This window comes from Diadema antillarum, unplaced genomic scaffold, assembly GCF_040938485.1.
Source record: "Diadema antillarum isolate AM-2024a unplaced genomic scaffold, OU_Dant_1.0 scf00000208, whole genome shotgun sequence".
NCBI lineage: Eukaryota > Metazoa > Echinodermata > Echinoidea > Diadematoida > Diadematidae > Diadema > Diadema antillarum.
This window is the reverse complement of record NW_027271097.1, coordinates 1,011,268-1,037,482: the sequence shown is the minus strand read 5'-3', so window position 1 is coordinate 1,037,482 and position 26,215 is coordinate 1,011,268. Positions and strand designations below refer to the sequence as shown.

At 38.2% G+C, this 26,215-nt stretch overlaps 1 protein-coding gene across 1 annotated transcript in view; it reads left to right on the top strand.

Annotated features, from left to right (window-relative positions):
* The window catches only part of LOC139724207 (rap guanine nucleotide exchange factor 1-like), a 143,885-nt gene that overhangs the window by 77,695 nt on the left and 39,975 nt on the right, over positions 1 to 26,215 (top strand). The window lies entirely within an intron of this gene.

Below are 26,215 nucleotides of genomic sequence, written 5' to 3'. Positions count from 1 at the left end.
TATATATATATATGTAGAGGCTATGAGAATCTTGTCCAGTATTGTCAAATTATATTCTTTTGCCTTTTTTTAGTGCAAATTGCATTATTCTACCTGACTGCAGTTCTTTTTTACATAGTCCCACACCTACTATTTCCTGTTTGAGGTAATTGTGACACATGTCAGAAACAGTTGGTTTACTGAATGTTATATTTCCTTGAAGACTACTTGACTAAATGACTTCAGCCTAAAAGGGTGAAAGAGGATGTGACCAAAAGCACTGATTTCTTTAATTGATAAATACATGTAAATGATTTAATTTGAAAGTGGAAGATAAGATGATAACTGGTAGGACCTGTAATGATTACCAGTTTTTGTGGGGGGGGGGGGGGTACAACTACTCTGTGTGAGGGATTTTTTCATGAAAGTGTTCTTTTTTTTTCTTTACGTGTGGTAGAAAAAGTTGTTTGAATTTGCATTATCAGCCAGCTGTCTTTAAATTCTTCTGAAACAGTGCTAGTAATTACAGAAACTGCATGCTGGAGTTACATTGTAGGTTAAGAGTAAACCAGCTTTTTTTGATCAGAGCATGGAGAGTGGAGCCTAGCCGAAATGTGAGGGATGTATCATGTTGCCTGAAAAGAACACGCCAGGAATACTCTCCAAGTGGCTCTCCACGGCATCAGTTTCCCCACTTTCCTCCCACTAATTATGAGGGCTCTTCAGAGAGTGTTCACCGAGAGGAGTCCAGCCAGTTGTCACGACAACCAGTTCAGTCACTCCCTCTCCCTTACCCCGTCTCCTTGTCTCTCGCTGACTCTCTCTCCAGTTACGTTCACATGACGTTCCTGAACTTAAAGATTAGGTCGAAGTTTGAATCTCCAATGATTAGCTCATGGTTTAGCTCTGTGTAGATGCACTCCAAAGTCATCAGTAGTAAAGATAGTTGATTAGTGCCACAAGACTTCTTAGAGTTAAAGCTGTATCCATGACCATGGGGGGGGGGGGGGGGGGGGGTCCCCACTTGTAGATTCTAAAGCATCTTGTGGACATGATAATCAACAAACTTGGAAGTTAGCATCTCCTCTCTGTGAATCCTACTCCCCCTCAGCTTCTGGGTCAACATCCAGTACATGTTGTACACTACTTCATCATCGCACATTATCGGGTTTGTCAAACTAGCATTGTATGTATTAATTTTTTCCTGGTGTGTGGTTTAATCTTCGAGTGGGACTCTCGCTCCAAAATTCAATCCCTAAGATGAGGGCTTGTGTGGATGCTCGTACAAGCTGATCAGTGAAGTTTAAAACTTTTGAAGATTACAAACGTCATTACTAAGAAGGATAAAACCCTGTCAGAAGCTGTGATGAAATGCAAAGTCATTAAAAAAAAGAGAGAAAACTTCAGAAAAAAGTGTTGAGTTTCTCCTGTTACTTCTTGGAAACCTCACCATTTATCTCCCCCCCCCCCCCCATACACCTTACATGTGACATCTGTAAGTCAAGTTTGCAAGTCCTTCAATATCCCCTTCAAATTCTGTCCCTCTGAGCAAGGTAGTGAAGGTTTAATGTTGTTCTGAGAAATCCTTTTTATATTCTTCAGGCCTCAGTGTTGGTGTATGAACAAACTTTCTTTTATTTTGTAGAGAAAGAGATAGAGGGGAAGATGGATAGGAGACATAAAAGAGATGAGAGATTGACCTTTTTTTTTTGTAAGTTTCACATACGTGTATTTCTAGATCGTGTTAGGAAAAATGCACGAGACTGTGTTGATGCAAAATATACTGCACAGATGTAACAACGTATTAATGAGTCATAGTAGTTTTCATACCCATTTAAAAAAATGAATATGAGAGTAATTTGAGGTCACAATTCTAGTTTCATGTCTATTCTGCTGTATTAGAGTCTTCCTTCACTTAAAGTGAAGTTTTGCCATTTTCCTCCCTTCTACCCGGCAAGATATGGGGGCTGTAATCTAGAAATTCTCAGGAGTGTAAGATGTCACCATACTCTCGGTGAGCATTATAAGCGCCGTCATAGCCGAGCAACTTTAATCAAAACCAGAAATTGGAGCAGGCATGCTGAGCACCCAGGTTGTCTGTCGGGCTGTCTTCTCATGCATTCCTCTCTTTTTTGTCTTCCTTCATAATTATTATTATTTTTTTTTTTTGGGGGGGGGGGGGGGCGAGGAGATGGGTTGGCATAAATGATGAGTATATCAGGATAGACCTAGGAAAAAATAGTTTGAGAGGATGATTGTGTTGTTGGAGGAGGAGGAGGAGGAGAAGAAAGAGGAGGAAGATGAGAGAGAAAAGGAAGATGAGGAGAGAAGGAGAAGAAGGAGGAGGGGAGGAGGAGGGGGATGGAGGAGGGAACTGGTTTTAATTGATGAGATGCTGTGAATTGAGCAAATATCAAGCGGGATGTGTGTTTATTTTGCTCATGCCTGCCAGTTAAGGACTTCTTATCCATCGCGATGCCCAGAGTCTAGTTCGAATATATGCATCGCTTAGTAGACAGAAACTTTGCTGAGCTGTCGGCCTGCTTACTGAGCTGTTTTTGATGTTTGGTTTACATCCTGATTTATAATGAATTCTTTTGTATAACCATGAGTAATGCTGATCTCTTGTAAAGAAAGCCCCCTTCATGTGCAACATGTGCGATTAAATAGTTGAATGTGCTGTCATGCTTACAATTTTTATTGAGTTTTAATCATTCTTAGTCTTTCCTCTGTTTTGTCATACAACAGTATCTTGCCATTTTTTCCGAAAGCAGCTGAAGGGCTTAAATGATTGATAGCTTTCCAATTTGTGCCAACTTCCTCAGAGAGCTGATATGCTTTGCACCATCCACATAGAAGTGAGCCCTCTAGTGGCCATAGAAAGACAACCTGTCCTCATTATTGATGTTACAGGTCAAGCATGCAGCACACAGACCTGTGTGCATGAGCGTTATGCCAAGAGTTGGCAGGCCATACCTGTAGTTAGAAATTCAGTTTGTTGAAATTCTCGTAAGAAGTTAGCTATTACAGGTAGTACGTGTGTGGATACAAATCTATGTATGATGTTAATTACATGACATTGTACTGTATATTGCAATTGTATGGCCAAATAAATAGATAAATAAATAAATAACAATAATGATGATGATGATGATGATGATGATGATGACGATGATGACGATGATGATAATAATAATAGTAGTAGTAATAATAATGGTAATAATAATGATAATAGTTATGATGATAATAATAATATCAATAATGATAATAATAATGATAATAGTAATAGTAATAGTAATAATAATAATTATTATTATTATTGTTATTATGTATGTTATATTTTTGATATTTTAAGTATGACAGTCTGAAATAAAGAAGAGGAGAAACACACAAATATGAAATTGAATGCTTGGCAAATAAATGGCAGACACTTGGCATTAATTTACCTGAGCAAAAACATTGTGTGCAGCCAGGAAACCTTCACCTTTTGTATCAGATTTTGATTTTTTTTTTTGCAAATTTTATTCAAAATTATTGTCCTGTGTGGGTTTGGTAATGAAGTACTGAGAAGTGTGAACGTTATGCAAATGAATTGTAGACTTGCATGTAAACGTAACTAGAAATACATATGATGATGACAATGTGTATATTTGGTGATTTTTTTCCCCAAGAGACTTAACAGTATCAGTTAATTTAATCTCAAAATTGACATGAATGGAAATGAGTTGAATTTTCCTTATCTCTGTGAGATATGACTTTGTTCATGGACATAAAGTAGTTCACAAGGGTGCTGGTATTGAAAGTCTGATACGTGATTTCTTTTGCAGTCTACTGATACATGTAAGTACCGAAATGATATGCCCTAATGCAGCATGGATGAAAGAGCTTTTATCAGGCAATTAGATCAGACCTAATAGATTTTGTCTGGGTTCATTGTACATTCACATTTTGTCGTCTGCATGTTGCCATGGTGATTGCATGATAAGGTTTAACCTCTGTGATTTCCCCCTATTACTCAGTCTCTCAGGCTTAAAGCAGACATGATCAGATCAGCCTAACCCTTTATGTGCCAAGGCGTAATATCTTGAATTTCTCAGCTTTTTCATAAGCATTTTTATAGTAATCTATCCAAACTTGACTTAGTTATAAAGTCAGCAAGCCCACTCAGTTGTAGCATTATGCCTCAGTCCAACAAGAAGGCCATTGTGACATAATAAAGATTAGAGGGATTAATTAATCTGTGTTCATTGCCGATTAGTTTTCAGACATCTGTGGCTAATAGGCAAAGGAAGCAGTCCAATGTGTATGCCAATTGTGGATCAGAGTAGAGTAAGGGTTAATCAGTGTGTAGATAGAATGTGATTGTCATCGTCTGGCTGTGTGATCCAGCTGATAAGATCAGCTCATATTGAAGCTGGCTATGAATGCAATCAAACTTGTTGTGTTTGCTGTAGATACATAGTACAGTAGACCTCGCCTAAGTCGACATCGCATAAGTCGACAACTCGCTTAAGTCGACACAATAAAAAAGTCCCGATTTTTGCCTTTGTTATTCCTTGAAAATTTCCTCGTCTTAGTCGACATTTATAAGTCGACAACTCGCGTAAGTCGACCAGATTTTTCAGTGCCAACTGAGCTGAAATACGTGTTAATTCCCTCGTCTAAGTCGACATAATTTTTCGCTCAAAATCTTATCGCCATTCTCTGAAAAAGAATTGTTTTCCCGCTCCGATTCGCTGAATTTCTACTCGGTAGTTCGCTACTGTACGGCGCGGTAGCGTTCGCGCCGTGCGTCCATTGTCTTGTATGCCAGAATAGAAATAAAAGGGCATACACTCATTTACACCTGGAGTATTACAATGTGATACCCAAGGCAGTTCACTTTACGGGTACCCCTTTCCTCCCACTCGTTTTTCTCAAAACGCAAAAATTTTGTACACTTCACTATGTCTCAGTAGGTATTCATTATCTGAACATTAAATGTTTTTGTAAATCCGAATGTTCTGACGTTAATTATTCCGAAGCGGTATTAAAACCTGGGCCCTTTCTAGAAAATGTATTACAATGCAACCAATAATGCAACTAAAAAAAAAAAAAAAAAAAATCAAATGCAGGCGTATCAAATCACGCGCTAATAATCATGAAACTAGAAAATAATTGTACGAACCTGAAACTCAATTGCGTTTAAACGCAACTCTAAAAATCAAATGCAAGTTCATCAAATCACACACAACGATGTATTTAAACGCAAGAGCGTTGCAGAGAAGACTTGCGGTTTTGTACGAAACTAGAAACTGCGTTTAAAAACATCTCTATACATCTACGGAAGTGCGTTATTGTTGAAAAGACTTGCATTACTCTTTTTATTTCGTAAAATTAGAAATTAAACGCAACTCTGACAATCCAATGCAAGTCCATCAAATCACACGGAAAGCTGAAAGACATGCGTTTGATAATCATACGAAACTAGAAAATTGTAGGGAACTTTTTTTTAAAACTCAATCGCGTTTAAACGCAACTCTAAAAATGAAAAAATGCAAGTCCATCAAATCACACGTAACGCTGTATTTAAACGCGAGAGCGGTGCAGAGAAGACTTGCGGTTTTTGTACGGAACTACAAGAAACTGCTTTTAAACGCAACTCTAAACATCTACGGATAACAGTATGTGTAATTGTTTAAAAGACTTGCATTATGTTTTATTTCGTAAGAAAAATAAGAAATCAAACGCAACTCTGAAAATCAAATGCAAGTCCATCAACTCACACGGAACGCTGAAAAGACTTGCGTTTGATAATCTTACGAAACTAGAAAATTGTAGGGAACTTTTTAAAACTCAATTGCGTTTAAACGCAACTCTAAAAATCAAATGCAAGTCCATCAAATCACACATAACCCTGTATTTAAACGCAAGAGCGTTGCAGAAAAGACTTGCGATTTTGTACGAAACTATTAAGAAACTGCGTTTAAACGCATCTCTAGACATCTGCGGAAGTGTGTTATTTAAAAGATTTGCATTATTTTTCATTTCGTAAGCAAAATTAACAATTAAACGCAATTCTGAAAATCAAATGCAAGTCCATCAAATCACACGGAACGCTGAAAAGACTTGCGTTAATTTGATAATCATACGAAACTAGAAAATTGTATGAAATTTAAACTCAATTGCGTTTAAACGCAACTCTAAAAATCAAATGCAAGTCCGTCAAATCACAAGCAACGCTGTATTCAAAAAGCAAAAGCGTTGCAGAAAAGACTTACGGGTTTTGTCCGAAACTAGAAACTGCGTTTAAACGCATGAAAATTTACGGAAGTGAGTTATGGTTGAAAAGGCTCGCATTATTTTTTATTTCGTAACGGCACTTTCGCCGTGACCGAACTTAGTCTGCACTTGCAGGGGAACATTCACACGTTTCAAACTACCGAAACGCATGCTGCTTCACAAAATGTCAATGAAAAAATGACAACGAATTATTGTTAGAGCTCGCTATGCCGAAGGTTTAAATCTCAGTCCAAAGTTAAATTAGTCCGACAATGGAAAGTGGTTTGTTTTTGCGAAGGTTATAGTAGTCCGAAAGATGTCGTTTTCAAACAAACTTTTCTTCTTCTTTTTATTTCAGACGGGCCCGCGCCGTACAGAGCGGTAATGTTACGAATCGGAGCGCGAGAACAATTCATTTTCAGAGTATGGCAATACAAATTTTAAACAGAACAAATATGGCGACTTAGGGAAGGAAAATCACACATATTTCAACTCAGTCGGCACTGAAAAATTATCTCGACAGAATCATGCAAAATCACAAGCATATCTTCGCAGCAACGCACTTGAATTTAAATCGCAAAGTTTAAGGCAATTTTGGGGAATTTGCATTTGATATTTCAAATCAAGTTTAAAACGTAAAGTGTCTAGAAACGGGCCTAGGTTTCCGATCCCGCTCTCTCAAAATCTCTCTAGAGATTTGGATATTGTGCGTTGTCGTTACTAACCCGCGCGAGATTTATGCATGAACTAAAACATAATTGTTGCTGATGTCAGTAGGCATGTTTTGGCGGCAAAAGGAATAAGATTTGGGTAGCGATCCGCATCGTGATCCAAATCTATAACTCTGTACACGGGAAATTAGTTTTCATTTATAAGTCGACAAAATATCGACTTACGCGTAAGTCGACATTCGCGTAAGTCGACGTGTTTTGCTCAGTCCCGATTATGTCGACTTACGCGAGGTTGACTGTATTACACTTCTCTATGAGCTAAATGGCTCCAAATCAACACCAATTTTTCACATGCGCTTAAATTGGCATACCTCCCCATGTTGAAATTGTTCCTAATTATGGATAAATTAAGCAAACAGCGAAGAAAAAGTTTCATGAATATTGGACACAAAAAGGAAATTTCTTTATTGATAGTGTCATTTGTTATGTATGTTTTGTGTTACATTATATTGATCAGGACCACAATTATGCAAATTTTAGGAGAATGAATTCATGGTCTCATTGCCCTTTCATTGTGTAAAAAGAAAACTCACAAAAGTCATGATTCAGTCAATGACCCAGAGAAAAAAATCCCATCTCTTAAAGAAAAAAAGTTATCATTATTGTAGCAGCTTTAGACGAATTAGATTAAAGTGGTAATGATGTGTTCTGTGTGACTTTATTTCAGAAAGAGAAATTCAGTGAAGATCTGTATACCATAGTAGATTCGTCTAGTTGAACTCAATCGCATCGAGATGTGATTATGACAGATTTTTGTGAAAATATCAAAATGGAAAGTTCTACAACTTTCTCATATTCCTTGTCTCATTCAAATGGAACTTTCTTTCATTCTTGACACCATGACAACAACTATGCTTGGATGCTTGCCTTTTAAAAATACTCCTTCGGGATCAGCTGATTCAAAATGGCACAGAGACCATGTGTGCAATTATGTCATGGATGGAATGACAACTGGGTGTATTAGAATGTGTTGGAGACGAGGGGATCATCTATAAGTGGCTCCCATTCCTGGAGGCATGCAAGGAATGTAACATGACGATTATGTGTATCAAAGGAGGTACAAGATTCCAGTGAGATGCCGGCTCATGTGAGCACTTGTTACCATGGATCCAGATATTTTCATCTGGAGGTATCATGTTGGTATGAGCATCTCAGCAGACTTCTGGTCTTGATTACCGTGGATATAATGGGTTTGTTACAGATGATGTTGACTACATCGTTGCCTTCATTTTTCACGTCAAGGAAGATATGTCTTGAAAATATGTAAGAGACATGGACTTGTTATGTTGCAAACATGGACAATATATGAGACAAAAATCATTTTACAGACAGCCACAGCAAAGTTTGTCATGTAATTTGCAAAGAGCTTGTTTTATTGGATGAAAAAAAAAAGATGTTGGAAGATCCCCTCCTTCCAAATAACATAATGGTGAGCAATGTCTTGATTTCAGTAACAAATGTTCCCACAACACTGTATGTTCAGATACACACTGGAGTTTTTCTGAAAAGGCATAGGGTTGCACTTCTTTTTGTTGGTATCTTTTTCACTTCACTGCAGTACATACTTTATGATCTTCAAATGACTGTGATTAAACTGCCTTGTACTATCTTTATCAATAACTTTGATATGAATTGAACAGTTATTTGAATGATGGATCAATTATTGAAGACATTGGATGTTAAGCTGATCCATGAGGTTGATTTGTATACAAAATATATGCTAAATTGAATATTAAGATTCATATGTTATAACAGGCATAGTTCAAGGACATCCATGTAAGATTGCCTGTCAAGAGGGGTAGTTATAGGCATACATTGTACCCTGTAATATACTCTCCATCTACACATTTTGTAAGACAGAATTCTCTTTTAGATCTTGTTCAAGTACTTTTCCAGCAACAATGAAATGATAAATATTGGCCAATTATGGGTGCAGCTATTGATAAAGAGTTTGTCATTCACTAGATGGATGAGGAATACTCCAGTCATTCCTGGTAGAGGCATGGTGTATAAACATCTAGAGAAAGATGGCCCATTTCATGCTGTTCAAAGCACTGTATGTGTTCTTTGAGTGTGAGATAAACAGCGCCCCCTCTTGTCCATTCACTGTACAATCCAAACTTTCTGTATTTGGGGCTTGGTCTCTATTCTATTCGAGAGTGTGTGTCGGAGGTCTGTAAACCCACATGCATACCAACATCCTCTGAGAAAGTTCAGCGGAGAAAGACACTTGCCTCTGAAACGTGTCAATGACTTGGACACTTTAGCCAAACTAACCGGCAGAAATCTTATATGGGGCTGTAGAAAGACTTGGATCCACTTCTTACTGACAGCCACCAGCTGTGGAGACCGGAAGGTGAGTGTCAGTTTTTTTGCAAGGAAATTATATCATTTGGTCTCCTGAGCACCAAGCTCTCTGCCATGGGCTGGTAGTAATAGAAGGGACTGGCACGGGAAGATATATATGTTTCTCTTTCCTTGGTGCATGCAGCGTCATATATAGTAGCACAGCATGTTGGATGGCTTAGCCTTGTTTACAGTCTTTGAGCGATTTTTGCTTTTCCTCCAATATGAGTAGGCCTACTTGTCAATCATATACAGTAGATGACAAGGATAAATGATTTAGGTTTCAGAGGATTAAATTTCTCATATTTGTCATCATCTTGTATTTCTTGGTTAAGATTATACTTATTGTTATCACAATTTGAATTATTATCATAATATATTTCAATTGTTATTGTAATAATCAGTGGTAAATGTAGCAGTAAAGTTGTCATTGATTTACTTTAACGTGATTGAGTGTATATGTCATTGGTAATATCCATGGTAATAGCACAAAATTTGATACACTAAAGATTGATAAAACATTGTTCTCATTGTCATGGGGATGTGTGAGCTTTCTTGACAATGACACAATGTAAACAGTGTTCACTGTTTGCTAATGCCCTGTAGCTTTTTTTCTTTATCATTAGCTTGTATCAGCAAAAGGTCACTTTCCCTATTTCATTGTTATTCTGTGTGGATCGCTTCCTCATTAACATTATGGTTCCAATACAGGGGAGGCCAGGTTTGCAGTGATATGTCTGTCATGGCCATTGGCAGCCAGGCTGCGCACAAAGTTAATTAGCATTTTGAGGTAAAGATACTGAAAGGGGTAAAGAGCAGTGATATCAGGTGCATGGGTCAAGAATAAAGTAAAAAGTGTATTGTTCTCTCTGTATTATATCTAATATGTACACACCAGCAAAGAAACAACTTTGTGTGTTGTTTTCTACCCCTGTCATTTTCTTGCATTCGTTTCCTGGTATTACCTTTAATCAAGCACTGTAGTACTTAGTCCTACATGCTTACACTATACTGTATATGCCATAAACATTACAAGATTTTGATTTTTGTGAATATCTGGAGTTGGATGCTATTTGCAGATTTAACAGCACATGAAAATATCAACTCTGATCAAGACATGAATGTGTTGGGCAGGAGTTCATTTCTTCATTCATTACTGTTCTCTGCCACCTCAAATTTTAAGTACTCACAAAATTGTAGGAAAGTTCTGATTCTCAAAAAAATAAGACTCACTCTCTAAAAAAAATCGAGTGAAAATATTCACTCTTAAAGGAGTGAATACAAAAAAGTGAATTTAGAGTGAAATTGGAGTGAATCTTGAGTGAAAATGTTCATTTTCACTCATTTTGGAGTGACCTCAAGGATCACTCGAAGATTTTGGAGTGATCCCTGAGGTCACTCTAAAACGAGTGATAATGAACATTTTCACTCAAAATTCACTCCAATTTCACTCTAAATTCACTCTTTTTTGTATTCACTCCTTTAAGAGTAAATTATTTTCACTCGATTTTTTTTTTAGAGAGCACTACAAAATGTATGCCATATACAGTAACTCATTCATGAAACTACTGAATCAGTATGATAAAGCTTTTTGTCTTAGCTCTCAACGAATGCTATACTAGAAGGCCTGTTATACTAAGACAAATGGATTTTGAATCTATCAATTTTTAAAATTTGATGCAAAAAAACCCACATTAATTGTTGGATGTGGACGTAAAAGAGATTTTTTACTTAAGCATGATGTATTGCAAGTCTTCATCGGAAAAAATTGGTGGAAAACAACAACAACAACAACACCCCCCCCCCAAAAAAAAAAAACAACCAAAAAACCCAAAAACCAAACAAACAAACAAAAAACAGTATGCCCATAACCACTCAGTGGAATTTTTTTTTAGGTAATCATAGTTTGTTTAGTTTTGTTTTTTTTTTGCAGTTTATCTGCTCAATATTCACACACACACACACACACACACACACACAAATTAATTTGTCTCCCCCATTAAAACTGCACCACCAGTATCGCTACTTTCCACACCCCTCCCGTCATATAGCTTCAAAGTGTCATCATGGTTGTTACCGCCATAGCCAACCCCTTGCTCTCCATCCACCTTCAAAATTAGGATTTTAATGAAAATTCATTTGACCAGGATTCTGATTAAGTTAGGAGTTGTGTGTAAAGGGATACCAGGTATAGGGCGCCACCTGCCTTCAGTCTCTATACACACTATGGTCCCTCATCTTTCTCTTCCTTCCTCACACCACATGCATTCCCCTGTCTCTTCTCCATTCAATATATGTTCACACCTCAGACCCTTGTCTCTTCTCCATTCAATGTATGTTCACACTTCAGACCCTTGTCTCTTCTCCATTCAATGTATGTTCACACTTCAGTCCCTCGTCTCTTCTCCATTCAATGTGTGTTCACACCTCAGTCCCTTGTCTCCTCATTCAATGTGTGTTCACACCACAGTCCCTTGTCTCCTCATTCAATGTATGTTCACACCTCAGTCCCTTGTCTCCTCATTCAATGTGGTTCACACCTCAGTCCCTTGCCTCCTCATTCAATGTATGTTCACACCTCAGACCCTTGTCTCCTCATTCAATGTATGTTCACACCACAGTCCCTTGTCTCCTCATTCAATGTATGTTCACACCTCAGACCCTTGTCTCCTCATTCAATGTATGTTTACACCTCAGTCCCCTGTCTCATTCAATGTATGTTCATACCTCAGTCCCTTGTCTCTTCATTCAATGTGTGTTCACACCTCAGTCCCTTGTCTCCTCATGCAGTGTGAGTTCACACCACAGTCCCTTGTCTCCTCATTCAATGTGTGTTCACACCATAGTCCCTTTTCTCCTCATTCAATGTGTGTTCACAACTCAGTCCCTTTCTCCTCATTCAATGTGTGTTCACATTTCAGTCCCCTGTCTCCTCATTCAATGTGTGTTCACACCACAGTCCCTTGCCACCTCATTCAATGTATGTTCACACCTCAGACCCTTGTCTCCTCATTCAATTTATGTTCACACCTGAGTCCCTTGTCTCCTCATTCAATGTATGTTCATACCACAGTCATTTGTCATTTTTTTAAAAAGATTTCATACCATTGTGCAGCAGATGACTGCATGCTGAAATTTCAAACTGTTGCTGTTTCTCACTGCTGCTTTGTTTAGAAAGCACAGAGGAGAAATTTGTAATTCCTTGCATGCGTGATTCATTCTGCACCTAGGAAATTGAGAGTAAGGGTCTTGATGATGGAACAAGAGTTCTGCGAAGGAACTCGGCCAAGTCAGAAAGCTGAAGCACGTGAGACTGTTGAGTAGTTTTGTCTATCGCGTGTGTATATTGATGAGCAAAGTCGTGCCAAAAGACTGTTCTTCACACAGTAGGCTCTTGCCAGCTACTAACTGAATTTGCCTCCCCCCCCCCTAAAAAAAAATTAAAGATGTGAATGGTGCACATTCACTTGTACATCAATACTTTAAATGTTTTAAAGGAAGTTCTACAGATACTGGTCCTATATAATGTGCAAACAAAAGTATTTGTGAGTGTTTCATTTTGTCCTGTATTTAGGCCCTAACTGTTTTCATGAGGGAAGCATATAACATAACACTCTGCAATGTTTGCAACTTTGTTTAGTGGTGAGGTGAGGCTCACAGAGTAACTCTCCATCACCTAGTGGTCTCAGTGAAGACTTCCCACCCCCTTTCCCTCCCCCCCCCCCCATCCCTTCCCATCAGCTCAGCTCAGATGCTTTCGTAATTAGCCATGGCAATGGCGGTCCGTTGAAGAAGGTCAGAGGTGGGGGTAAAAAATGATAAGGGAACCAAAGATCAGCTGGGCACTGTGCCTAAAGACATCTAACATATTAGTGTCGATCATTTTTTTTTTTTGATCACTGTTGTGAATCACATGAATCACTGTTGTGCAACAGCATGTGTTGCATGAAGGAGCCTCACGAGGCGTCTAAAATTAAAATGTCAAGGTTCTGAAAAAAAAAGAAATCGGAGTCGCATTGCTCATGTTTCAGTAATGTCATCTTTTACCGCTTTTTTTTAAATAGAAAATAAGTTACTTGATGCTGGTGCTGGAATGAGGGAGAATGTTGCCCTGTATTCTTTATGTGGCTTGTATTGAATTGAGTAGTGTGATTGACAAAACGATATGTGAAAATTGAAGGAAAAATTAAGATGGGTTTATGCAAGAGTTGTGATGACTTCAAATGAAAGAGTAAGAAAAAGGAAGGAATTGTTGCCGTGGATTGGAGTAGTCCTCCTGAGTGCCCTGATCTCGCTCTCCAGTCAAAATTTGAGATAGATGTTTGTGACAGGCATCGTCATAACTCAATGTAGTGATGGCATACCAACTCTTCTGGGAGCTATAGTCTGTAGCATTCTATTAGCAGACTCAAGGGGAGACCGCATTGCCCATACTCTTGTTTACCTCCCCCCCCCCCCCCCCCCCCCCCCAAAAAAAAAAAAAAAAAAAAAAAAATGATGTCTGATTTCATTGTGATGTATTCATGCACGCCAAGGAAGACATAGAGGGACATGAGGGAGATGCATTTAAAAAGTCCAGAAATAAGAACTCTTTGACTGGTCCAAAAACTCAACAGGATAGACTCACCTTTTTTCTCTTTTTTTGGTTTAGTTAGAATGAAATATTTTCAACCCAGTTGTTCAATCATAAAACAGCTTTAAAATGGTAATCTTATAAATTCTCCTGGACTGACAGATAGTCACATTCTGGTCATACTTGTTATCAGTTATGTATTCTTCTCCTGTTTGACTTTGGCATTTCCATTTGTGCACATTAATTCTTTGACAGTAATCTTTGTCAAATGCTTGGAATTGATAAGACTGCCTTGGGACAAGACTTGCATCAAGTCTTCAGAACCAAGAGTCAAGCAAGAGCCCTCACCCCACCCCTCCCCCCTCCTCCTCCCCCCTCCCCCCACGCATGCAGATGGTTTCTGCATCATAAACTGAAATTCATAAAAGTGCCGTCACGTTTCCCCGAGCAGGGGTGTGTGATGAAATTCAGCAAAGCAGTTTCACACAGTCCATGCAGTACACAGTTTTGCAGTCAGTGACAAACTCATGTACAGAACATGTTTGCCTGTATTTCAGGTAGCTTAAAGACACCCTTTATACCTCACAGTAGTAGATGTCACTGTTAGGGCAGGGAACTTTAACATATGTTTCCTGACTTGGAAAATGGAATTATATACTCAAAGGAGAAATCCAAAATCCAAAATATTCTGAAATCAAGAATATGAAACCAGAAATAACATTATGCTTCATACTTTTAAACCAGAAAATTAAATTGTCCCATTTTTTTGTACACAATCAATGGATAATTGTGAGATGACATCAGCTCCCTCATTTACATAATTATATCAACTGTTCAAGAACTGTTATACAAAAATTAGCAAATCTTTTAAGTTTTATAACTTCTTTACTTTCAATCCAATTTTGATCAAGTTTTCACTATAAATGCTTTTCACATTTTACTCTTTCTTTTCAAACTCACTTTTAACTGGTCTAGAATTCTCTTTTAAGTCTGAAATACAGTCAGCAGGCAAGTAGCCACGTGGATTGTCACTCGCCTGACAGTGAGTTTTACTTGCCCTAGACAAGTAGCAGTAATGACAGAAAGAAAAAAAAATAGTGACAAAATAAGTCTAGGAAAATTTACCACAGTCCATTTTACTTGAAAAACTTCTAAACTACAATGCATGAATTTACATTTAGTACTGAGGAAATGACTGGAGTCAGTCAAAAGGGAAATCCTCAATCAGTTTTTATTTTTGCTTCATCATATTACCGGCAATAAACTTTGCCCTAATTCTATACAAGAAAACGTATTGCTTTTAGATGCTACCAAAAAATGCAGATTTTCACTCAAAACATTTTTGAACACTCAGTGAAGATCAAGTTCATGAAACTTTCCACACTTGTGGATATGCCACATTTACAATACGTGAAATAGCTCTCACTGCAGACAATGTAATGCCATGTTGCTATTATGGTAGATGAAGCACAATGTGTTAAATGATTTTCTTTGGGTTGAATTGTCAAACTGGCCAAGTGGCCAATTTGATAGCGGCAGACTCGACAAGAAGTGATTCATTACTGCTCGATGTCATCATCATGCATAACTTAACTCTATATCTTGCTGACTCACAAAACGGCCACGTTTAGTTGGAAGTCGGTGCCACCTGCAAAAAACGATGTGTCAAAAGTGAGGTGGATAATGCTGGGACTATCTGCCTAAAATATCAGCACAACACTTCGGCTGACAGAGGTTAGGATATAGGCCCTATGCAGGTTATATGTTCAGTTGACAACCGCATGCATGCATGCACAATGCTGTACCTGTCACTCCAAGGACGGAAGTAACTCTCACTTCCTGAACTGGTCAAACTGATTGAATGAACTATAACACTTTTTATATAACACACACATCACATACATACACACACACACACACACATACACTAATACATACACAGAAAGACCTATACACAGACAGACAGACACACACACTGACAGACATGCACATACTGTGTGTGTGTATACACCATACCTGAAAATGTGCTCCGTCACTGAAGCCTTTTTGCAAAAAAAAAAAAAAAAAAAAAAAAATAGGCATAAAAATGTGTCATTTGGAGCCAAGACCCATGTGTAAAATAACATGTCAAAGTTGTCATGACTTCAGGAGCAACAGACCTGTGTTACCCACTGAATATCTAGTTTTTATAATGAATGCCTATCATCAGAATAAAGAAAAATGAAGCAGGCCTAAAACAAATTTAAACAGGTTCAAAGATGTATCAAAACAAACGTTCAAATTACTCACATCCATATTTAAACTGTTAGTATTATCTGAATATTAAACTGCAGACTGTTTTTCTTCAAAAATTATCGCTTGAAGATATCTGTATTCAAAGCCAGTCCTTGAATTCACAGCACTCCCGGAATTATTAGGGGACTGATGGTGACGAGCATGTGAGTAAAGCAATCATAAACGTAGATGAAGATTTCTCTTCTGGGAAGAAGCGAATGTAACGAGTCTAGGCAGAACTGAAACGAAAATGACGAGTCTGTTACCACCGAGTCTGGTTTCAAAGATAAAGTGTAGATCAATGACAGAATAAATTATTCACCTGTTTAGTGATTCAAAAAATGAAAGGAAAGAAATCAAAACATCAATACAGCAATCAGCCATAAATTTGGATAGAGATTTCTCTTCTAGAAAGTGGTGAATGTATGGAAGATAGGCAAATTCAAGATTAAAATGACTAGTCTATCACCACCAAGCACAATTTCGAAATAACTCAAGTATGGATAATAGCAATGTTTCATCAACTGTTGAAGCAATTTTCCTCTGGGAGAAAAGGAGAGAGAGAGAGTCTGAGCACTGTCCTGCTAGTGAGTGAAGTATTTCCTGATAAATGGGAATGAGATCAGGAAATCGGAAGTGTGATCTTTTTTTATTGTTTCGACACCAATCAGGAAATGAGGAAGAGCCAAAAGCAGTTTAGAAAGGTAAAGAGAAAAGTGAAAGTTATGTCCAATACAATGGAAGTTGTGAATTAAAGCTTCTAGTGCTCTATGAACTTTAAAGTTCTTACCGTCATTTTACACATAGGGAGGGGAGATTTCAAAGAAAACAAACAATTAAAGATGGACTCATTGTAGTAAAAGTGATGAATTCTCTCTTATATGAACTCGGCACAGCTCTTCATGAAAATGTTTGTAGGCATCTAGGCAGTGCTGGATGTATTTGAAGGAAATGGAAAGGTTGATAAAGGATTTTGATTTGATATGGAGAGCACTTTCAGCTGCAATGTCATGTTGGACACTTAAATTTTCATGTGCATGAAACTTTTGCAGAGCCACAATTCACAAAAGTAAACATGCAAAAGTTTTTATCTGCATGCCGCGAATGCTTCTGGATCTATAGCAATTATGCAGTAGACAGGTAACATGCTTGTGTTTCTGTGCTTCCACCCAAATGGGTGCCAGAGGCATAGGGCCGGATGCATAAACGCTAGCAATTGCTTGTGCTAGCCTTTTACTCGAATCCGTATGCATAAAAACAAGCAATTACTTGAGAGCAGAAGCTTTTGCTAGCAAGCACAAGCAATTGCTTGCTGCCCGCAAGTAATTGCTTAGAGACCAAGCACTTGCTTAAAAACGTATGCATAAGACATACCTTTTGCTAGTTCTTGCTAGCAATTGCTTACGATTTTCCAAGCTCTGTAAAATGAGCTTGAGCTTTTACTTATCTGGGACATTCCCTTTTAAGTATCCTTTTCATATTCATGGAAGAAAGACCACACTTGTGAAGGAGTGGTATAAATCTACAAGAAATTACTCATAAGTAGAGTATCGGGTAAGAAATTTTTCATTTCAACAATGGGAATGTCCAGTGGTTAGCACGCAAAATGTGATGAAAAACAGGTAGGATGTCCGACTGCTGTGGAGGGCAAGACCTCTCTCCACGTGCAATCTGGCAGATCCGGGGTACTGTGGTAGTGATGGGTATCAGCCAGTAATACGTGTGTGTGTGTGTATGTGTGTTCATTTATGAGTGCCATTTCATAGCTCTATTGCTATGTCAGGAAATTTTTCGCACACACACGCCCTTTCAAATACATGCTGCCACACTCGCCTTTGTTCTTGTGTTCGCACAGGCGTGACTTCCCTTTTGTTGAAAACACAAGCAATTGCTTGTATGGGACGAGCAAAAGGTATAAGCACTAGCAAATGGTTATGCATATGGATTTAAGCAATTGCTTGAGCTAGATCTTTTGCTAGACGAGCATGTGCTTTTGCTTGAAGCAATTGCTTACAAGCAATTGCTTGTTTTATGGATTCGGCCCATAATGTTTTGAGGGCAGTTTGTTTTGGGGGCTTTTCATCTGTTCTCCTGTGAAAATTGTATACTAGTGAATATTCTTGGTACCTGGCCCAGGTGTGCTACCTGTACTGTACATGCGGTATAGATTGTGCTGATTAGAATTTAGGCAAAATCTCTTGACCTGTTGAAGACTAGTCTCGAGTATACTCAGGCAGGTGTATATGGGAAATGCGTGTTATAGCAGAATCAGCTCATTGTCAAGAGGTTAAAAGCAATGGTTTTAGATCACAGAAACTGTGAAAGTCCATTCACTGTGTTATCTGGCATTAAGGATAAATGAACAAACTGGGAAGTATTTTCTTTGTTCAGTTGGCAAGATCAATGAACTTCATCAGAGCATATGTGAAGAGTTCATATGATAGTGATTGTGGGAGAAGGCATAAACTCCAGTCGGCACTGCATTGCAGTTGACTGAATCACTGGTATTTTTGTTGCTGTTTTTTTTTTCACAATATTAGAGTATTTTCAAGAGAGAACCTTCTTTTGAGTACCCTCAAATTGGCAGAAAGCAAAACTTGGTAGAAATACGTGGATACGAGGAAGTACCAGTAAAGAGTTGACTTGTGGGAGTGTTGACATCAACTGGCCATGATATACCTAGAAACAATAACTCAAAGAGGGATGGTTCTTAGTAGAGATGGCTGTAACTTAGCGTGATGATTTAACCTTTGGTGTGGGTTGAGTGCCAGGTTGCACTCTCCTTAAACCCATGTGATTATAAAATTTTGAGAAAATGATGAGACTTATTAAGAGTGTGGCCATGAAGTCCATGTCTTGGAACCACGCTGGTTTCCAAGATGTGCTGATCAGTGTCTTTCTTGTGGAATCAATGAAGAACGATATCAGGGGATATATGGAGCTTTTTGTTGGATTCATGCATGCCGGAGTGTTTTCTTTACCCATTAACACAGATACTCATGTCTGAAAACTAATTGGCAATAAATAGATATTACCTAATCCCCCTAATCCATATAGTGCCACCATGACCTTCTACTTCTACTTTTATGGTGCTTCTCATCAAAGCCTGTTCAGCAACTGGATGAGGGTTTGTGGTGTGGTGTTTCTGATTGTTTCTAGTTGGACTAAAAAGCATGTTGGGACACCTGAGTGCACTGGCAAACTTAACAATGAGGTCAAGTTTGCATGGATCGCAGAATGCTAATGAAACAAAAAAAAGTTTGATAACTCAAGTAGAATCCTTGGCGTATCTAAAGAGTTACCCTGGTACAATGAACTTGAGACTGTGTTCTCACCTACCAATCACTCATCTTCTCAATCTTCACTACTGGGAACCCATTCCACTTTCCTCTTCTAGGAATGTTATACTCAAGGGCAACAAATTCAAGGATTAAGTAATCAGCTAAATAGACTTAATAGCTCCATACTATAGGCCTTGTTCACACGCACCCAAAGATAATGGTTTTCAAAATGCATTTTTGAAACATGATGCAAAAAGGGATAATTCTTGTGTGAGCACACCAAAAAAATCATTGACCATCATGATCTGCATGATGGTGCATGGCGATACGGATTGGTCTATTATGAATCATTATTTTTTTTAATAACTCTCACACCAATATGCCTCGTGCAGTGTGTGTGTGTAAACAGCACACGGAAATAAGAGTGATTCTTTTCACCCAGTGGTTCAACTTACTCCACAAAGCTGTGATAGAGTGACTGAGGTCATGCTGTGGTCATTGTGAAGCATTTATTCACACTTTGCAGATTTTAAGAGCTTCCCTTGCAGCCAAATGACTTTTCTGCCAGTGTGCCAATGATTATTAATAGAATAAAAATCTGCAGAGCAATAAAAAAAACCATGTAATTCTTTATGTGTAAATTGGCCTGAAGTCTGTGAAGTAAATGGGAAGGAGATGTGAAGTTATTATAGTTGTCTGAATGAGAATTTTACTTGCCCACTATCTACTAGCTGTGAGAATCATAAATGTAAAGCCCTGTATATGTACTAACGTTTAGAGGAAGGTGAATTTTACTTGCCCACGATCTACTAGCTGTGAGAATCATAAATGTAAAGCCCTGTATATCTACTGACGTTAAGAGGAAGATTTTTTTTTGTTATTGTGTTTATTTTCAATTCTTTCTCTACTCATGGAAAGGATTGCCCTTTCAGCCATAACTTGGGCTGATTTTCAGAGGAGTCCTTATATCAGTGTTTGCAGGCTGAAAAAAAAAAATTGTCTCCTCCAAACACGTTCCTTTCATAGATGCTATGCAAGAAGGATACCTCTACTCTGATCTTTTTCTCGCAGCTGAGGAGTTCCCCCAGTCTGCAGGAAGTTTCCCATATCTCATTCGTCTGCGGTGAGCTTATTCTTCCCCTCCTTCAGCGGTGCTGAAAAAACCGGGTCATTTCGCTTTACCGTCGCTAGTACTACACCTACCGAAACTCTACGTTGTTTTATTTCTGGCTCCGCGGGTTCCTGGTGATCGCTGTGCGTCACAGCGGCGAGAAAGTGTTGCTGCGTCTATACAGGATGTGCAGAGCGCTGTATAGACTACTATAAAGTCCTACTGGACAGTGCGTACACGTCATTGGATAGTACTTTGGAAAGTAGTGACAAACTCGTTCTGGTTATTAATGTATTTGAAATCTGTATGAAGACAACTCTTTTGCACCTCCTAGTAACATGTCGGAATCAATATTCACTTGACTGCTACGGAATATACTTTGTCCTTGGGCACTGGAGAATTAGGTATGTGCTTATATTAAAGATGTGTATAAATCTTAGGGAAATCATTAACCACATGAAGGATACGTAATGATGTATTTTTGCTTTGTTCTTCATAACTAGCTGGTTAGGAAAGTGTATGTTTTATCTTTCCGTGCACATTCATATTTGCCTCTCTTTCTTGTTATTGCTTGTATGGTATGTTTGTGTGAGATATGAAGGAGCATTTCCTGTCCGCAATCTTGTGAGTTTGTTGTTTGTTTAACACAGTCCTGGCACATGACAGGAGGCAACTGCTTGCTACTGACAGGTATGAGGTGTAGCCTACCTATTGCTGTCTTCAGTCTATCATGCTGATGTGGCATGAAGGAACTTTGAATCCCTCTTGGTGACGACGCATTTCAAGTTCCCAGGACTGACATGGTCAAATCTTGTAATTCCAGCAAGGAAAGATAAAGATGCAAAATTTACAAACTATTTTTTATTCTAGCAAGAAATGTCCTCAAGCAAAATGCTCCATGAATGATAAACAGTCAAAGAAGTTTGTTTGCATTGGAATCTGTGTGATTTTTTTTTTAAATATTGTCAGAGAAAATCATGCAGATAATCACATTTCTGTCACCAGTGATTGGCTACAGTTACCATGACATTTGTAATCTATGTATTGACATGGACAAAAAGAAGACTTTGTTGAAGTGACATACTAATAGCCTTTGTGTGTGATGTACCAATGAACATAACATTAAGATGTAATTCAAGATATAAAATAAGATTCAGGGTTGCTTTATAATAACAGGCAGTCGGAATATCTTTAGTCAAGTTCATGTTAGATGCAACACTCCGTTGTCGATTACCATGGACAGCTAGTCCCCAGTGTACAGACAGAAAGGAGAATAGCAATGAATCATCAGTTTCGTTATTTTCATTTTTGGTTAGCCAATTAGGAGGCATGCCAAATGAACATTCTGCTTTAAGTATATAATAATAATAATAATAATAATGTTAGCTGTCATGTACATGTATGTATGGATGAATTATGAACTAAACTATGTTAAAGGAGGAATAACGGTAGAACTAGAATGGGGTTGGTGTCTGTGTTGGGATGGGGGGGGGGGGTAGGGAGGCTCCCATCTAAAGAGTGTTGTGTTGTCCAATTGGATTCAAGGTTGCCATCCATTGTCAGAACTATTCCTGACCATTGTTAGCATGCAGTATGTAACGAGTGTTTGCACTCTAGCGAACAGTTATTTTGCATGCCATCGCAAATGGCTTCACAGTCCACTGAAAGCATGAAGGCAGAGTTCAAGGTAGGTAGGTTTTGTTTCGTGATGGAAGAGGTCATGTTTGGTGGCAGAATTTAGGGAAGTTGGCTTAAAATTGACGAAAACTTGGGTGTCGAAGTTCAGTTGACTGTTCCTGAACCAAGTCTCTGAGATGTTATTCATTGGTTGACATCGACATGGGAATAGCAAATACAGGAGAAAAGTGTTCCATGGGTGAAGTTGACGGAAATTGCCTTTTTACTTAAATGATTTTAAAGTTTGGTTAAATGTGTCTTCTTGTTCAATTGGTGAGAGAGTATTTTTATGTAGAATTTAGGCCACAAAAGAGCCAATTTATTGTAATTATCATCTGAAACTAAAGCAGTAGAAAAATTTAACAACAGTCATGTACAATGAACATGACAATCATCTGGTTTCCACAGGACTGATGAACATAGTCTGTAAGTTTTGAGCATGTCTTAAAGGGATGGTACAGTATTGGTGGAGATGAGAATTGGACTTTTAACTTTTTGTGAGATACCCAGAAAACGCTTATGAAATAGTACAGAGCATACCATTTTAAGAGGAATTCAAAGTTTATTCGATGAAAATCGGGTTTGGAATGACTGAAACATCCAAAAACAGAGTAAAACAAAGCGATCGTAATAAAGTTTGGGTCCCACACTTTACTAGAATCGCTCTGTTTTGGATATCTCAGCCATTTCAACACCAATTTTCATCAAATAAACATTGAATTCCTTGTGGAATTACATGCTCTTTAATATTTCATAAGGGAGTTCTCATTATCTCACCAAAAAATGTTTGAAACCTGAAATTAGGTCTCAACCAGAACTCTACAATCCCTTTAAATACCAGCTTCAATTGGAAGATATAGCCATATTTATATGGCTATTCAGAAAGCAAATAAAACTTTACTGCAGCAATTTTATTGCAGCATGTGGGTAACTACTATGGCTTTTTGAAGAACTCATGAAATACAATGCTACAGTTGTAGATACTTGGTGATGAAAACAACTGAATAATGAAAAAAAAAACCATGAAACAGAACGTATGTGTTGTTTGAAAGTTTTAAAACTGGCAATGATATTCAGGTTTTTGTTTAGCTCAAGTTACAGCAATTTGGTTGTTGTGTAATTGAAAAAATATATAATTATAACTTTAGGCACATCCCCCCCCCCAAAAAAAAAAAAAATAAAAATAATCACGTATATGTACATGTAAGTGTTACATTATTAAAAAAGTCTGGTCACATGTATAGTTCAGAAATCAGCAAATGGTACTTCTATGAATTAAGGTGGGCTTGTGTTGGAAGATTATGTTTTCATTCAGTCGTACTTGGGCTGTTGGTGTAATAGACTAAGAGTGTACCTATGTGGGGTATTGATGTGCTGGACTGCAGTTTACCAACATCTCTTTGCCATAATTTCATAGCCTGTACTTTGCCCCTGAATTGGTATTGACACATAATGAGCATACGTCATTGTACTATGTAGGCTTTCAACTTCCACGTACAGCTGTAGCAGCATGACAGTAATATATTGGTATGGCACATTATATTTGATGCTTCTTACATCTGCTGAATAGCTTTCGAAGTGATGTGCATTTATAAATGAGCTTATGTTAGTGTTATTGTTTCTTTTATAGCAGTTGTACCGTCTCATTTAAGAGACTGCCGTACACAGATTAAAGGAGTTATATCGCAGGGAGAAAGCTACAATTTTGTACACTGAGTGAAAGATATGTAGAGATGCAATGTTCACGAAATTTGTGACTTGGTATTTGTAAGTTGTATGGAAGTTCAGCAAGTTAAATGGAAGCCACAATCGACTATGAACTCTTCATGGTTATAAAATGTGTCTATTTGACTTCCTATGTCATGTGATATGCAAAGTACATATCACTAATTTAAAGCTTGAAAATAAATCTACTTCTGCAACTGATTTGTGGAACATGGATAGTCAACACAGAGGAATTTAAACAGGATATTAAAAAAGATATTTTTGGTATCATTTAGTGTGCACAACATGAGTGAGGAGGAGATGTGCACAAATGTAGTGGGACATCAGATTGAAAGGTTTCAAACATCCAAACAGTGATGATTTCATATTTCATTCTTCAGGAGAAAAACAAACATTCATGTGTGTACACAATATGAACAAGATGACAACATTAAAAAGCTGTATATATAAGAACCAATACAATAAGACATTTTAAGAGCATGCATTATAATTGAGAGGGATGAAATGTTGGTAGCTTTCTTATACATTTGTCCCATTCCGCTGCTGACTAGCTGTGATGTTCTCTTTCTCAGTATTGATTCAAAATAAATTTGTTTCAGAAGGAAGCTATTAATATTGCAGTCTGTCAAACAGTGAATAACAAAGACAACCTGAAGTGTTCTTGAGCAGTGTGTTTTGATTCTTATGTTGAGAAGCTGTTGACATACTTGAATCAGCTCAAGCTTGTTGTTCACATCATGTTCGTTGCGTGTCTATTCTTACATTGATCTTTAGGCAAAAATAGATAGTGCGTCAATTGTCAATGCAATGTCATTCATTTCGTCATTCATCAGTCACCATCACTCCACTGCCATTCCATTTACATTCCATGGATATGAATGATTTCATTACCTTTTCCATGCTAGTCTATTAAGTGTTTCAAACTTTGTAAACATTCCTACCCAGTTGTAATGGCTCTGTTGTGACCAAAGACTTTAGCTGGTGAGGGAGTGATTGATAATAAGCGTTTGTCAAAGGGAAGAGGAGTGACTAGGTATGATATGAATAGAATTATTGATTCATGGGGACGTTTGTCTATGCACACGGCTACCTTCCCCTCCATAGGTAGGTCTGGGGTTGCTCTTGATAAACAGTGTGCGTATCCAGTGCATGTTTGTGTCAGCAAAAGAGGACGTCGGCATGCGTAGGTTGTGTTGTGATAGGAAAGGAGTGCGTGTGCGCCCACTCCTTCTGCCCCCGTTCACCGTTCACCGGTCCGAGCCGCCTGGTCCGTCCGAGCCGTGCCAGTGTGGATTGTCACTCTCGGCATTCCAGTAGGAAGGTCTGAACGAGAGTGGAGCATCGAGTCTCTCTCTCTCTCTCTCACTCACAGCCTGTCAGTTGTTCAGTCCATTATTGGAGACGCAGTGTGGATGTACCCAGTGTACGCATGCATGCGTGTATTTTGTGGGATACAGCTGATGACGTCTGTTTGTGTGAATGCCGGTCTGTGGATTTGTATAACAGGAGATTAAAGGGACGTATCACTTGGCAGCAGGGATCAGTCTGGTGGGTACACAGCATAGTAACATTGCAACTTTAGGTCTGAATGGACGGGAGCAGTGTACTGTAATCAATTTTTGTAAGCCTGACTGATACAAACTTTTCGGTAAATGTGTCCACACCACTTCATTTTGTATGATAGCTTTATTTAGAAATTGTGCAGAGAATCACCTGCTTTTTTGCGTGTCATTGTTATTGTTCTTATCATTATTTTGAGATCTAGCTGTCGATCAGTCTTCAAGGAAAGATGTATCATTGGTTCAGGTGTTGCGAGTACGTTGACTTCCCACAATGTAGATGTTTCTTACACTACAGCAGCATACAGCAGTATGTCCTAATTCTCTTCTGTGTGGATAATTAATAAAGGTCGTAACTCTTACAACAAAGTTCATTACAGGTTGTAAACCTTCGTGCCCACTGTAGCAAATCAGATTTTCGTTTTTGTTTTTGTTCTCTGGCGGTGCTATTATTCCGCCATTCTCTAAACTGGATCTGTGGTTAATAAGGAACACCGTGGGTGTCTAGATGTGGTGCCAGTGTGTGTAGGAGATGAAAATGATATTATACTATATTCAAGCTGTGAGTCAAGTCTCTATCTGGAGTTCTGTAAACATGGCATGCGTGACAAGATTGTTAGTTTGATTAGATGGCAGTTAATTTGGCATTGCTAATATGGTATCAGGAGTGTAGCAAGGATTGTGTAGTTTGCTGATAC